The 16991-nt window shown below is 36.2% G+C and overlaps 1 long non-coding RNA gene across 2 annotated transcripts in view; it reads right to left on the reverse strand.

Annotated features, from left to right (window-relative positions):
* LOC129472385 (uncharacterized) overlaps window positions 1–15032 on the reverse strand; it is a 33419-nt gene extending 18387 nt beyond the window's left edge. For both annotated transcript variants that reach the window (XR_010118756.1, XR_008653911.1), the window contains exons 1-2: window positions 14582–15032; window positions 10456–11545 (exon numbers count right to left, since the gene is read on the reverse strand). This is a non-coding gene — a long non-coding RNA (uncharacterized lncRNA). The remainder of the gene's footprint in view (window positions 1–10455; window positions 11546–14581) is intronic.
* Between the last annotated feature and the right edge of the window lie 1959 nt (window positions 15033–16991).

Here is a 16991-nt window from a genome sequence, read left to right on the forward strand (position 1 = left end):
TGTGTCCTATGAATAATAAAAGTTTGTAGTTTTGATGAAATCCAATTTATCTATTATTTCTTTTATTGCTTATGCTTTTGGTGTCACATCAAAGAAACCACTGACTAATCTAACATCATGATAATCCTGTGGGTTTTTAAAATTTTAACTCTTACATTCACATTTATGATTCATTTAAAGTTAATTATTTGTGAGGAATTGTTTGTAAACTAATTATGATATAAGTAAGGAATCCACCTTTATTCTTTTGCATGTGGGTATCCAGTTGTCCTACCACCATAGATTAAAAAGACAACATTTTCAAACCGAATTGTCTTGGTATCTGTGTAAAATGTCAATTGGCCATAAATGGAGAGGGTTTATTTCTATACTCTCAATTCTAGCTCATTGATCTCTCTGTATGTCTTTATGCCAGTACCACACTGTCTTGATTCCCATAGCTTTGTAGTAATTTTAAAAATGGGCAACGTGGGAGTCCATTTGTTATTCTTTTTCAAGATTGTTTGGTTACTTTTGGTTCCTTGCATTTGCATGTGTATTTTAGGATCAGCTTGTCAATTTCTGATAACTGATGAGTTAGAATTTTAACAGGGATTGCATTGAATCTGTAGATGAAATTGGGATATACTAGCATTTTAACAATATTATTAATTTTTTGATTTACAAATATGAAATAACAAGTAGTGACCAAAGTAGTATTTATTTCAATCTTTTACATTTCTATTTATTTTGATCTTTGACATTTCTTTCAATAATGTTGGTGATATTCAGCATACAAGTTTTGAACTTATTTTAAAAAATTATTCCTAGATATTTTGCTCTTTTGAATACCATTACAAATACAAGTTTTATTAATTTCATTTTTGAATTGTTCATTGCTAGTATATAGAAGTACAATTGATTTTTGTATATTGATCTTATAACCTCAACCTTGCTCTTATTAGTTCCAGTAGTTTTTTAGTAGATGTCTTAGGATTTTCTATATAAAGATCCTGGCATCTTTAAAGAAAAATAGCTTTACTTCTTCCTTTTCTCACAGAATTTTTAAAATCATTTTCTTGCGTAATCACCTTGCTAGATCCTTCAGCACAATGTTCAATAGAAGGGGCGAAGGTGGTTATTATTGCATTTTTCCTGATCTGAGTGGGAAATTATTCAATCTTTCTCCACCTAATGTGATGTTATATGTGGATTTTGATCACATACCCTTTATCAGGATGAAGAAGTTCCCTTTTATTCATAATTTTTTACATGTTTTTTATCATTAAAGTATTTTGGATTTTAAAAAATGCCTTTTTTTTGCATCAGTTGAGAAGATTATATTGTTTTTGTCCTTTATCCTATTAATATGGTATATTATATTGATTCATTTTTGGGTGTTAATCCGATGTTGAATTGCTGCGATAAATTCCGTGTAGTCTTAGCATGAAATTCTCTTACGTTGCTGGGCTCAGTTTTTTAGTATTTGGTTGAATATTTTTGTGTATATAGTCAGAAAAGACATTAGTCTGTAGTTTTCTTTTATTGTAATGTCTTTTTCTGGCTTTGGTATCAGGAAATACTTCATAGGATAAGTTGGGATGTGTTTCTTCCTCTCATTTTATGGAGGATTTTATGAAGTATTAGTATTGATATTTAAAATATTTAGTAGAGTTCATTAGTGATGCTCTGTGGGCTTGTACTTTTCTTTTAGAAAGTTTTAAAATCACTACATCGATCTCTATAGTTATAAGTGTATCTATATATTTTCTATTTCTTTTGAGCCAGTTTCAGTTGGTTGTATCTTTCTAAGAATTTGTCCATTTTAAGTGAACTCTTTTGTTGACATACAGTTGTTTATGGCATTTTCTTACAATCTGTTTTATTTCTGCAAACTTGGTAGTGATACAGCCTCTTTTATTTATAAATATATTAATTTGTATTTTCAGTCTGCTTTTCTTGGTCAGCATAAGCTAAAGATTTATTAATTTGTTAAACGTTTCAAAGAATCAACTTTTGGTTTTGTTAGTATTCTCTATTGCTTTTCTATTCTGTATTTCATTTATTTTCACTCAATTTTTATTGTTTTACTCCTACTGCTTATTATTAACTTGAGATTTTTTATTGCTCTATATTACAGCTATACATTTCCATGTAAGCATTGCTATAGTTGCAATCCATAAGTTTTAGTATATTGTAAGTTTGAAAATATTTTTGAGTTCTATTATGATTTATTTTTGACTCCTAAGTTCTTTGTGAATGTGTTGTATAATTTCCACATATTTGCGAATTTCTCAAATTTCATTTTGTTATGGATTTTTAATGTAAGTCTATTTTTGTCAGAGAATATGTATTGTATGACTCTAAGCAATTTAAATTTATTTAGCCTTAGCATTTGATGTATCTTGGAAAGTGTTTCCTGCATGCTTGAGAAGTACATGTATTCTACATTGTTGAGAAGTGTGTTGTGTAAATGCCTGTTAGCTCTAGTTGGTTTATGGTATTTTTTAGCTATTCTACAGACTCGCTTATTTCATACCTAGTTATTTTATTCATTACTACAAGGCAGGTATTGAAAACCCAACTACTATTCTAACTGTCAGTTTCTCTCTTCAATTCTAGAAGTTTTTGCTTAACGTATTTTGCTTCATGTATTAGATGCATATTTACTTATATACCTACCTAATAAATACAATTTCTTTGTCTCTACTAAAAGTTTTTTTCTCATACAATCATTTTATTTACATAAGTACAACCACTATGGCCTTCTTTTGTTTAGTACTTGAATGGTGTGTCTTTTTGATCATTTTGCTTTCAACTTGTTTGTTTTTGAATATAAAGTATGTGTTTTGTAGATAGTATATAGCTGGGTCATGACAGAAATATTTCCTGCTTATCTTTATGATTGGAATATTTAATCCATTCATATTTATTATAATTACAGATTAGATAAGCTTTCAATTTGTCATATTTGCTATTTTTATACGTCTTTTTGTTTTGCTTTATTTTGTTTTCTAGTCCTTGATTGCTGCTTTTTCTGTTAAATAGATAATTTTTTTGCATAGCATTTTAATTCTCTTGCTGTTTCCTTTACTATTTTCTGAATTATTTTCTTATTTGTTTTTCTGGAGATTATAATTAGCCTCTTACATTAAAATAATCTTGTTCATGTTGATATTAACTTAATTTCAATAGTATACGTTAACTTTGCTCTAATATACTTTCTTTTCTAACCCCTCTCCTTTGTATTATTAATGTCTTACAATCACTTCTTACATTATAAGCCCTTCAGTACTGCTTTATAATACTGCATTTTGTCACAGTCTTTTGGGTCAACTATAAGAAAGACAGTTCCAAACAAAAATACGTTCATGTTATCTAGTTATCTTTACTGGTGCTTTTTATTTTTTGTGAGTATATTCAAATATCCTTTCATTGCAGACCAAAAAGCTCCCTTAGTATTTATTACAGAGTAGAGCCGTTAGTAGCACAGTCTTTTAATTTTTGTTTATGTGGGAATGTCTTCAGTTCATCTTTATTTTTGAAGGGTAGTTTTGCTGCATAAGGAATTCCTGGTTGACAATCTCTTTGTTTAAACACTTTGAAGATGCTATCTGCTTGATTTCTGATGAGAAGCGTAAGCTGTTAATGAGAGTCATTTTTATGTGATGTCATTTTGGCCATAATTTTTCTAGGTATGGATCTTCAAATTTTATTTTGCTTTACTTGGAGTTTGTTGAAATTCTTGGAAGTATAGATTAATGTTTTAAATCAAATTTGGGAAGTTTTTAGCCATAATTCTTTCACATATTTTTTATACCCCATTCTCTTTGTAATATAGGAGTTAAAAATAAATTACTTAAGCAGTTAGTGAGGGTTTGGAAGTCCTTGGTAAGATTTATCATTTAATAAAAAATAAAAAATTTGGTCAGGTGTGGTGGCTCATGCCTGTAATTCCAACACTTTGGGAGGCCAAGGTGGTGGATCACCTGAGGTTAGGAGTTTGAGACCACCTTAGCCAACATGGTGAAACCCCATCTGTACTAAAAATACAAAAAATTAGCTGAGCATGGTGGCGGGTGCCTGTAATCCCAGCTACTTGGAGGCTGAGGCAGGAGAATCACTTGAACCTGTGAGGCGGAGGTTGCAGTGAGCCAAGATGGTGACATTTCACTCCAGCCTGGGCGACAAGAATGAAACTCTGTTTCAAATAAATAAATAAATAAATAAAATAAAATAAAATAAAAAAGCAGCCCCCAAATCATTTCTTTTCAACACAAAGCAGCCTGAAAAATCAAGCTAAAAGCCCAGAAAAGCAAGGTGGAAGCCTGCATAGGTGGTTGCCAGCAGCTGTGCCAGATACCAGGTATATCCAGCATGAAGGTTTTTCTCTTCCCTTTTCTTTGTTGCTAAGTGTGTGGGTGTCATGGCGTGGTCCAGGTAGAGACCCCATCTGCATAATAAAAGATTAAGGTGGGATGGCCAGCCTCTTCATGGGCTATGTAAATGGAATATCTGGTTCAACCAATCCCCTGGGCCCTATGTAAATCAGACACTGCCTCCTCAAGCCGCTCTATAAAACCAACTGCATTCTGCTGCAGAGGGAGATCTGTTCTGAATACTCCTTACTCTACATGAGGGAGCTTTTGTCTTGTTTCTTTCACCTGTGAAACTTTCCACTCTTTCTTCTTTTTTTTGAGATGGAGTCTTGCTCTGTTGCCCAGGCTGGAGTGCAGTGGCACGACCTCTGCTCACTGCAACCTCCGTCGCTCGAGTTCAAGTGATTCTCCTGCCTCAGTCTCCTGTGAAGCTGAGACTACAGGCACGTGCCACCATGCCTGGCTAATTTTTGTATTTTTAGTACAGACGGGGTTTCACTATGTTGGCCAGTGTTGCAGGAAGTCAGGGACCCTGAACGGAGGGACAGGCTGGAGCTGCTGCAAAGGAACATGAATTGTGAAAATTTCATGGACATTTATCAGTTCCCAAATAATACTTTTATAATTTCTTATGACTGTCTTTACTTTAATCTCTTAATCCTGTTATCTTCATAAGCTGAGGATGTATGTCATCTGAGGACCACTATGATAATTGTGTTAACTGTACAAATTGATTTTAAAACATGTGTGTTTGAAAAATACGAAATCAGTGCACCTTGAAAAAGAACAGAATAACAGAGATTTTTATGGAACAAGGGAAGACAACCATAAGGTCTGAGTGCCTGCAGGAGTCAGGCAAAAACAGCCATATTTTTCTTCTTGCAGAGAGCCTATAAACGGACGTGCAAGTAGGAGTGATATCGCTAAATTCTTTTCCTAGCAAGGAATATTGATATTAATACTCTGGGAAAGGAACTCATTCCTGGGGGGAGGTCTATAAACAGCTGCTCTGGGAATGTCTGTCCTATGCAGTTGAGATAAGGACTGAGATACGCCCTGGTCTCTTGCAGAACCCTCAGGCTTACTAGGATTGGGAAACTCCATCCTGGTAAATTTTTGGTCAGACTGGTTTTCTGCTCTCAAACCCTGTTTTCTGTCAAGATGCTTATCAAGACAATATAAGCACTGCTGAACATAGACCCTTATCAGGAGTTCTGATTTTGCCCTTGTCCTGTTTCCTCAGAAGAATGTGATCTTTGTTCTGCCTTTTGCCCTTTGAAGCATGTGATCTTTGTACCTACTCCCTGTTCTTACACCCCCTCCCCTTTTGAAATCCTTAATAAAACCTTGCTGGTTTTGCAGCTCAGGTGGGCATCACAGTCCTACCGATATGTGATGTCACCCCCAGCGGCCCAGCCATAAAATTCCTCTCTTTGTACTCTTTCTGTTTATTTCTCAGCCGGCTCACACTTATGGAAAACAGAAAGAACCTATACTGAAATATTGGGGGCGGGTTCCCCTGATAGGCCAGGCTGGTCTCAAACTCCTGACCTCATGATTTGCCTGCCTCAGCTGCCCATAGTGCTGGGATCAGAGGCGTAAGCCACCATGCCTGGCCTAAACTTTCCACTCTTAAACCCACACATTGTGCATCTACGTTTTCATTTTCCTTAGTGTGAGAAAATGAACCTTGGGTATTTCCCCAGGCAAACAGTGCCATGTCATTTGTGTTCTTCTCAGATGCCTATTATGTGTATTTTTGTATTCTTGACAAGTTTCTGAAGTTCTGCTCATTTTTCTTCCTTTCTGACCTGAGTAATCTTTCTTGACTTCTATTCAAGTTCACTTATTCTTTCTCTTGCTTGCTCAAATAGGCTATTTATTTCCCTTTAGTGGGTTTTAGGTACTATACTTTTCAATTTCAGAATTTATATTTAGTTCTTTTTACATTTTCTATTTCAATATCAGTATCAAGATATTCTACTCAACATTATTATTGATATTCTCTATTGGACAAGACACAGTTCTCGTATTTTTCTTTAATTCTTTACTTATGATTTCTTTTAGTTATTTAAACGTTTATAATAGCTACTTTTAAGTCTTTGTCTACTAAGTCTAAAATCTGGACCCTCTCAGGGAAATTTTCTATTGGATTTTTTCCCCTGTGTATGTGGAATAGTTTCCCATTTCTTTGCATTTCTTATAATTATCTTTTTGTTGAAAACTAAATATTTTAGATAATATACTGTAACATCTTTAATCAGATGCTGTTTCCCCTTATAGTTTTCTATCTTTTTGGCTTTTAATGTTTTTATTTTGTTGCTAATTACTTTCCTCTTGCTATTTACTTGTTTAGGGAATTATCTGAACTAATCCTGTAGATTCTACATTCTCTGGAATTGAAGCCACTGAGTTCTCTGCTACTTTAAAAAAAATCTGTTCTAATTTTTTTTTTTTTTTTTTTTTTTTTTGAGACAGAGTCTCACCCTGTTGCCCAGGCTGCAGTGTAATGGTGCAATCTTGGATCACCACAACCTCCGCCTCCCAGGTTCAAGCGATTCTCCTGCCTCACCTCCTGAGTAGCTGGAATTACAGGCACCCCCCACCACGCCCAGTCAATTTTTTGTATTTTTAGTAGAGACGGAGTTTCACTATGTTGGCCAGGCTGATCTTGAGCTCCTGACCTCATGATCCACCCACCTCGGCCTCCCAAAGTGCTAGGATTACAGGCGTGAACCATCATGCCTGGCCTGTTTTAATTTTTATGCTTAGATTTCTAGGGTTCATCCTTATGTCATTGTAATGTTATCAGCCAATATATAGGTCAGAAGATTTCCTTACATGTTTTACTTGTTTGTCTTCCTCCCTTTGCAAAGGGGATCTGTGTGAGAAGGCATAACTTCATATTTCAGGTAGTTTACAAGCTTTGACCTCCTGCTTGTGCAGGGCTGCCAGATCAACCAGTGGTGACTGGGTCTTATCTTTTATCTTGGGCATCGGTACAGCTTTGTGCATGAGTACAGCCTTTGCAATCTTCAGAAATATGTCAGAACATTCAAGTTCCTTATATCATCTTGTTCTCAATTATTTCCTTTTATATTTCAGGCTAGGCTCTTGTTTGCCACAAGCAAATCAAGTCTTAGCTTCAGGAAGCCGCGGTGTTGTCAAGAAATTACTATTGTTCAAGAAATGCAAAAGGGGTAGGGCTTTTAAAATTTTCTTCCTGATGAGCTGAGCTCTGAGCTAAATTGAATAGCCATAGTACCTGGGAATAGAGTTTTTTCTGGGAGCTGAAAGTCTAGACAAAATATTGACTGTGCTCTGAAGATTGTATTTTTTTTTTTTTTGAGACGGAGTCTCGCTCTGTCGCCCAGGCTGGAGTGCAGTGGCGCGATCTTGGCTCACTGCAAGCTCCACCTCCTGGGTTCACACCATTCTCCTGCCTCAGCCTCTCCAAGTAGCTGGGACTACAGGTGCCCGCCACCATGCCCGGCTAATTTTTTTTTGTATTTTTAGTAGAGACAGGGTTTCACCGTGGTCTCGATCTCCTGACCTCGTGATCCGCCTGCCTCAGCCTCCCAAAGTGCTGGGATTACAAGCGTGAGCCACCGCGCCTGGCCTGAAGATTGTATTTTTAATGGAGTTTTAGTTGAGGTAAATGATTTTGATTGGTTGCAAGAATACTGGCTTTTCATGGCTTAAGACTACTGAGCTGCCAATGAAGTAGGAATGGGAATAATCCCAAGTTAAAATGTTACACACCCTGCCCTACTTTACTGATATTCAGTGGTTGCTTTTGGATAAATTATTTTTGGTTTTCCATAGCTGTGGTTAATTTCTAGAGTTCTGAAATGGTTAATGGTTAATTTTGCTTTGCTAGTATTTTCATTGCTATTGTGGGACAGCAGTTCACAGAAGTCACCACACCATCATTTTAGTCAATCATTATACCTGTTTTTGATGGTTTAGCTAAATCTTTATTGTCACAGCAGAAAGTCGGTACATACTCTATTGTACTCACTATTTACCCCCATGGAAAATACATAATTTTATGTTCATCGCCTGCCTTATATTTATGTAATTTCAGTCACTTATGTTGTCTGAAGCTTATTCTTTAGATTTTCAGGAAAGAATCATGAAAGCAATATTCCTTCTATTTTTGCATGGAAATAAAACTGCTGGTGCATTTTATACTTGAATATTATATGGACTGGATATGAAGTCCTTGACTTAAATTTTACTTTATTGAATATTTTAAATATACTGTGATATAAAACGTTGCTCTTGAAAAATCTAATGACCACGTGGGTTTTTTTTTTCTTCATAAGTTATTTGACTTTTATTAGTTATTTGCCAGAAGTTCAAAAGGATTCTTTTCCCCTTCCCCTTCCCCTTCCCTTCCCTTCCCTTCCTTTTTTTTTCTTTCTTCTTCTTCTTTCTGCTTGTTTCTTTTTTTCTGATACAATAATTTTAGTGTTGTATACTAGCTGTTCACAGGTATGTGGCTATTTTAATATATAGATTAATATAATATTTTAATTTGGAAAAGTTTTCTTGAAATATATTTTCATTATTTGTATCATTCATTGCTTTTACCTTCTTCAGGAGATCTAAATATATGTATATTCAATTTTATTTGCCTCTTTTCTATATCAGGAACCAAAAATAAAATTCTAAGACCCCCTCCTCTTGGCCAAAGGCATTAAAAAATTAACCTAAAAAACTAATTCAGGCCATAATTGGAAAAAGCATCAGACATGCCTTATTATACTCTCCTCCCTTTACAATTTAGGCACACCTGATTAGCATTAACATTAAAACAGAGACCTTAAGACTGACAAAACCAACTCTTTGTAGCAATGAGATACCAACATGACAGACAGCAGGTCCTGAAAGAAATCAAAGTATTTTGCCCAGGATATATTTATTTGACGTATTTTGAAATGACCCTGCAAAGCTGTCTCTTATGGGGAAAATCTACATTCTGTAGAGAATCTCCTTCCCTTTCCAGGTCTTTTTCCTGATCCAGAAGAGAATTAACTAAGAGTCTTGCACTTTGTTAAGTCTGATAAGAAACATTTACACTATTTACAATAGCAAATACATGGAATCAACCCAAATGCCCATCAATGATAGACTGGATTTAAAAAATGTGGTACATATACACCATGGAATAATATGCAGCCATAAAAAGGAATGAGATTATGTTCTTTGCAGGGACTTGGATGAAGCTGAAAGCCATCATCCTCAGCGAAATAACACAGGAACAGAAAACCAAACACCTCATGTTCTCACTCAAAAGTGGGAATTGAACAATGAGAACACATGGACACAGAGAGGGGAACAACACACACCAGGGTCTGTTTGGGGTTGGGAGGTGAGAGGAGAGAACTTAGAGGATGGGTCAAAAGATGCAGCAAACCACCATGGCACACGTACATGTATGTAACAAACCTGCATGTTCTGAACATGTATCCTGTTTCTTTTCTTTTTCTTTTTCTTTTTTTTTTTTTTTTTTGAGGCAGAGTCTCACTCTGTCACCCAGGCTGGAGTGCAGTGGTGTGATATCGGCTCACTGCAAACTCTGCCTCTCGGGTCCACGCCATTCTCCTGCCTCAGCCTCCCAAGTAGCTCCAAGTAGCTGGGACTACAGGTGCCCGCCACCACGCCCGGCTAATTTTTTTTTGTATTTTCAGTAGAGACAGAGTTTCACTGTGTTAGCCAGGATGGTCTCGGTCTCGACCTCCTGACCTCATGATCCACCTGCCTCAGCCTCCCCAAAGTGCTGGGGTTACAGGCGTGAGCCACAGCTCCTGGCCTCCCATTTCTTTTTTTTTAGAAGAAATAAAAAAAAAAGAAGCATTTAACATCTATTCTCTCTGAAGCCTGCTACCAAGATGCTTCATCTCCTAGTAAGAACCTTGGTCTCCAAAACCCCTTGTCTTAACCCACATACTCCTTTCTAATGATTTCAGGTCTTTAGATAATAACTTAACTCTTTAACCAATTGCCAATGTTGGAATCCACGTATGACCCAGAAGCTCCCTGCCAACCCCCACTTTAAGTTGTCCCACTTTTCTGTACGGAACTAACGTACCTCTTACATGTATTGATTGATGTCTTGTGTCTTCCTAAAACGTATAAAACCAAGCTGTAGCCTGACCACCTTGGGCACCTGGTCACAGGATCCCTCGGTACTGTGTTATAGGTCATGGTCCTCATATTTGGTTCAGGAAAAATTTCTTCAAATATTTTACAGTTTGACTCTTTTCACTGAAAATATCTACTACTTTTCTCGTGAATCCTTTTGTTTCCAATTTAATTTTTTCTTTTAAATAATTTTGACACAAGTCATGATCTGTTATGTTATCTTGCATTCTTTCTGTTAAATACCCATTTCTGAAATGATAGTTGAAAAATAACTTTGCTGAATTTTATCACTTCTATTTTCCAGTCATTCTTTACTTAATCACCCTGATTTTTGAGTATTTTCTAATTATGCTTTATTGTTATCTTTTCTTAGAGTCTGTCGTCTCTTAATTTCTTTTGCTTCATTTTGAAAACATGCCTTTCTGGGTTTTTTTTTTTTTAATTATATGAAAGTATTCTGTGACTTTAAAGAGAGAGATGCATTCAGGATAACTTTTACAGCTTTATTTCTCTGGAGATCTCATTTCTGTTGTTTTCCCAAAGAGATAAAAATATGGCTTCATGTTTTCTGACATCTGCTCTTTCTGCTTCCGTTTTTGGTTATATTTGGATCTTGCTTTTTATTTACTTCTTTTTCAATGTGAGTTCTATCTCCAAAAGCTTCTCCTCAATTTCTCTTCCTCCTGGAATGAAGTTTTCATTAGTAAATTTTGAGATTCCACAGAACGTGTATTGCTCCAGTATAAAGTTCTCTGTAGCGATCTGAATTGGACACTTTAGAGCTCCCTCCAAGTTTTGATTGCTCTTCTTAGCTGTCCATTCATACTTTGCAGTGAATACTTGCTGTTAACTTTAGTGTTTGTCTGTTTCCATTGCCATGGTAAGCCCTGTTGTCTTTTTCTCTGCAGATCTAATACATGTTGTTGGTATTTCCGTTTTCCCATGTTGGAGTCTGTAGGTTACTTGCTCATCAATTATCATAATATTCGTTGTCTGCATGTTTTTGGTTAGCTTATTCTAGTTGCCATCTGTGTGTGCTTTAGGGGAATGAGAAAAATTTAAAAACTATTATTATATTCCCAATATCTTCCTGGAATCCTTATAATTATATTTTCCTGACTCACTTTTTATGTCATTTTCTTGTTTATATTTTTTATCTGAGATCTTGTATATATATTTTTTATTTATAAAGACCATATTTTATTTCTTTAATTTCAAATTGAAATGTTGATCAAAATTTCATCATGTAGTTTGTGTAATATGTCTAGTGCATATTTATCAATTGTATAGGTGTTTTTTCCCCTTTCTCATTTTTTACTTTGCATATTTTTAATTGGAATGCTAATATTTCCTTTTGAATTCTCACTCATATCTAAAAGGGGATAGAAGAAAGGTGAAGAGTAAGCTTTACTGCTCTAACCAAAAAATGACATCCTTAAGAATATACTAGAAGTATGAATTATAGAAATTCAGCAACATAAGTGACACTTTCTTGTTCATAAAATTTCACTGACCTCCCAGGCATGACTATCCTGTTGATTAACAGAATGCCTTCCTGGATTACTGTAAAATCCTTAATAAAGTGATTGTGTGATTGTGTGCCTGTGTGATTGTGTGCATGTGTGTGTGTGTGTGTGTGTGTATAATTTTACTTATACTTCCAATAGCTGCAGAGCCTTTTAGCATTCACAATTTTCACTTCATCACTCCATGCAAAATGTGAATTTCTCTTTAAATCTCTGGTACCTTTTTGTCTAGCACCATATTATTTACCATTCCACGAATGTCCAACAGGTTTCAGGGCTACCTTTCTAGATTGTTGGATAACCTAATCTTTTTGTTTCAATTGAAATAAGGAATTATTATGTGGTTCCTTGGGTTATAAAATCTATTTTGAAGACTTCTGACTCTTTCATAAACCTGCAGAGACCAGTATATTCACTAGATAGCCTTTACCATCCTGGATCAATATTTATAGTATTTAGCAGGTTTTCGTCATAAATTGTATTTTGTGGATATAGGTATTTTCTATTTTCTTTTGATATTATCTTTAATTGTGCTTTTTTCCCTCAAGTTCATTTCTAAGAAGATATCTTTATTCTACCGTCTTAAACCAGGATTATGAGAGTATGTTTTACAGATAATCTTTTTTTTTTTTTTTTTTTGTCTTTTGAGGCAGTGTCTTGCTCTGTCACCCAGGTGCCCAGGCTGAAGTGCAGTGGTGCAATCTTGGCTGTCTGCAACATCTGCTTCCCAGGTTCAAGCAATTCTCATGCCTCAGCCTCCCAAGAATATGGGATTACAGGCATGCGACACCATGCCTGGCTAATTTTTGTGTCTTTAGTAGAGATGGGGTTTTGCCATATTGGCCAGGCTGGTCTTGAACTCCTGGCCTGAAGCAATCCGCCAGCCTTGGTGTCCCAAAGTGCTGAGATTACAGGCGTGAGTCGCTGTGCTTGGCCACAGATAATTTTTTGCTATCAACACTATCATGAGCTTTACCAGGTGTCAGAATCCTTACAACTTTTTTCCTGCAGTGGCTTTCGCTGCCATGGATAGAAAATGGAACATTTAAGAGCTTTATGCTCTGCATATGAAAATTTTTAGGTTTTATTTTCTTCTCTTTTTAAATAAATCTGATGCATCTTTTCTCTTTAATTGCTTGGAAAAATTAGTTACATAGCTTTCATCCAGCCTTTCTTTTTTATTAATCTATTCAATATTTATTGAGTTCTTACTATGTGCTGTTCTAAGTGGTAGACAGAAACTCCTTATTTCCATGGACCTTAATTCTAGAGAAAGATGGAGATGATTGAAATAAACCTGCATAATTCTCGCAGCTCTCCATGGTAAGAGTTCTTAAACTGCTCACCTTTACTACCTTCCAATTTTACTGTTTTCTCTTTGAATTTTAATCTGTGAGGGTTTTATTTGATAGCATGCTGGTTTTCTTGATTAGTTATATTTTATTACTAATGCTGAAGACTGTATAATGTGGCTTTCAGAAACAGATTGAATGTATTGGGGCTTCGAGGTAACATAATCTAAGCTTGAATCAGAATATAGATTTCATATTGTTTGTACTGAATGCAAGACTTTTTTTTAAAACAAGGAAACACTGAAATAAAATGGAGCAGATTGTGTATTACAGGCCACTTGGGATTTAGCACCAAAGGGAATTTTACAAGCTGCTTAAGGTAAATCCTGTATCTATGGAAATATTGACTGCTTCCTAAATCAACCATCCATCATTACGTCCACAGATTTCCACAAAGGAGTTTGCAATGAATTTAACTCTCCTTTTGTTCAAATTACTTGCACAGACTCAATGGAAACCAATTGCTCTTTGTCAGAATTGTAACACATGCCAAAATAACTGAGAGTTATAGCTATCTTTAGTCAACTTGTTAATTATTCGTATTTTGGTTACTTCCTAATTTTAAATTTCCTCTGAAGTAAAATTTTGCTCTGTATTTTTCTCCAGTGGTGTGCCCTGACTTCGTGAGCTACAGAAGGTAAGAGTAAATCAAGCCAAGTATAATTAGTTCTCTTTCGAGCCTAGAAATCATTAGAAATAGCAAGATAGAAACTTTCACCAGTCTATCCTCAACACCTATCTGTTAAGTCCACATGCTCTTGTGTGCCTGTTTTTATAACAGGCTCATTATCAAAGCTGGTAAATAGACATTTAGCTTCCATTAATCCCTGTTGCTCAGTCTACTGTGTTTATCTTGTAAACTCCAGAGCTGAATTGATTAAAAATTAGCTTAGGTGGGCATGTCATTATTTTCTTACCAATTTTTTTTCTGCTTTGACCCAAATTGCCCTTGCAGTTGCATGCCATCTGCCTAAGGTTGAATTTAACATTAGAGCAAGGGACGCTAAGCTAGTGTGGGCTCTAGGAAATGAAACGGACAATTATAGCAAACATTAGGTGAATGCCTTTGAGTAAGTTCCCTGAAAATAAACTCTAAGATGGGAAGTGACATGCAGAAGGCTTTTTGAGGTGTGATCACAGAAGAAAAACCTGTAAAGAAATGAAAAGTCGGAATTTGGTGGAGGGGAAAGCTGACCTGCAATGTGGTCTCAACTGAGGCCCCAGTCAATCCACGATACACTCTTGAGCTGAGACAGCTGTTCACAGGAACAAGGCCTTTGTTTCCCTGTATCAGCTTCCTTTGTGGAGGTGTAATCTTGAACTTGGAAGTTCCTACAACCGAGGGCAATGCCCAGAAATAGATTCAGCTTTGTACTGTCAGCATCCAATAGTCTGGCCAGCTGGAATATGCATATTTAGCTTTGTAGAGTGAATCTGGTTGGAGCTCCGGAGAATCCATTGCTGTAACTAAGTTAGGCAGGCTTAAGGTTAGGGAGTATACAGCTGTCCTCTTTATGCTACTAGAAGTACAATGATTAAACACCTATGCTAAACTTTTACAGTCATGAAGGAAGAATTAATGGTGTAATAACATCCGTGTTTCTTAGTTGAGTGTTTAATTTCCAGTCCAGATCCCAAAGACATAATGGCTCTTCCTGTAGGAAAGTGTAAATTATAACCCTCTGTTTCATCACAGACTGAAGATACTAGAAGGCAGAGGAATGATCATTTGGGCAAATGGACAAGGAGATGAACGGAATAGAACAAAGAGAAAGAGATGGAGAAAGGTATTTTTGTCTTTCCCAAATATTAAGTAAGGCAGGGAACTGACTTTTCAGAGAATATTTTCAGTGAATCCAACTAGTATCAGAATGTTGATTATAAAAGTAAGAGTCTATAAGTGACCTTTGGAATTCCCATCTTTGGTAAGGGCAACCTGCTTTTAATAGACTGATGCTCCCACTGACAACAACTACAAAGTGGAAACAAAATATAAAACCAAATCTTTTTGAAGGCATTAGAGGACTACTAAACCAGCCAGAGCGTAAAAGATCAGAATCTGAGAGAAAGGAAAGCATATTAAGATGGGGCCAATATTCCACCAGGATTTCTCCATAGAGGCATTTGACAGTTTGTAAGTGGCATGGAGTTTGGAAGCTCAGAAGCCAAGCAGAAAGCAGTAACTAAAACTGGGGAAACCAAGCAGAGCCTTCTGCAGGCTCATGGGGATAGGGAAATTGAACCTGGACTCCCAGACTACAAGGCAGTCAGGTGAGGATAGACCAAGATGCCAGAGAGGAGGAAGTCCTTTAGGTATTCACAGCCATCTGTCTCACCCTTCCTCTTAAGATATTTGTTCCTCTTTAGGCACAGGGGTTCAAAAGGCAAGAGGAAAGCAGCAAATAAGAGGATAGGGAGTTGAGCAGAAATATCAGCAGTTGCACCTGGCTGAGAAGACAGAGGGAAGTTCTGAACTTGCCAAAAGAGCTTGGTAAACACTGCAACTTCCACTAGTTGGAGTAAGAATGAACTTCATAGGAGGAGAAAGGATGTAAATCCACTCTCAGAAAACTCTGAGCTCAAACCAGAGTAAGACTGTCTACTCAAAATAAATGCTTTCTTGGAAGAAGATAGAATCACACAGAGCTTTAAGTTATCTGTGTAAATTCTAATACAAAACTGTGTGACATTCAGTTCAAACTACTAGATATACCAAGAGTCTGGACTAAATTTTTTTTTTAAAAAAAGAAGGGGAAGGCCAGGCACAGTAGCTCATGCCTGTAATTCCAGCACTTTGGGAGGCCAAGGCCGGGGAATCACCTGAGGTCAGGAGTTCAAGACCAGCCTGGCCAACATGGAGAAACCCCATCTCTACTAAAAATACAAAAATTAGCCAGGCATGATGGCAGGCGCCTGTAATCTCAGCTACTCGGGAGGCTGAGGCAGGAAAATCTTTGTACCTGGAGGCAGAGGTTGTAGTGAGCTGAGACTGTGCCACTGCACTACAGCCTGGGCAACAGAGTGAGACTCTGTCTCAAAAAAATTAAATTAAATTAAATTTAAAAAGGAAGGGAAAAAGACCATAAAAATGGGCCCATGTGGATCCTTAGTTATCAAAGTTATCAGAAACAGACTTTAAAATAGTAATATTTTCAACAAAATAAGTGACAAGTAGGACAATTTTTACAGAAACTTGGAATCCAAAAATAAGACAAGCAGGAATTATAGAAATGAAAAATATATAAAATTAAAAGTCCAATACGTGATTTAACAGCAAATTAAAAAAAAAGAAGGTTATGAAAACTATAAAATAGTCAGTAGACGTATCTGAATTGAAGCGTAGAGGGAAAAAATTAAAAACACAGAAAAGAACATAAATGACACATGGGAAAGAGGGAAAATGACTTTACGTGTGTGACTAAAGTCCTAAGAGAAGAGGGGAGTAAGACTAGGGCACAGCAGTGTTTGAGGAGATACTGGCAAGTAACTTGCCAAAACCAATTAAAAATATCAAATCACAGGTTCAGGAAGATTTACAAGCCCCAAGGAGAAATATGCAACTAGATATATAACTAGGCACATCAGAGTAAAACTGCCACATACCA

This window comes from Symphalangus syndactylus, chromosome 22, assembly GCF_028878055.3.
Source record: "Symphalangus syndactylus isolate Jambi chromosome 22, NHGRI_mSymSyn1-v2.1_pri, whole genome shotgun sequence".
NCBI lineage: Eukaryota > Metazoa > Chordata > Mammalia > Primates > Hylobatidae > Symphalangus > Symphalangus syndactylus.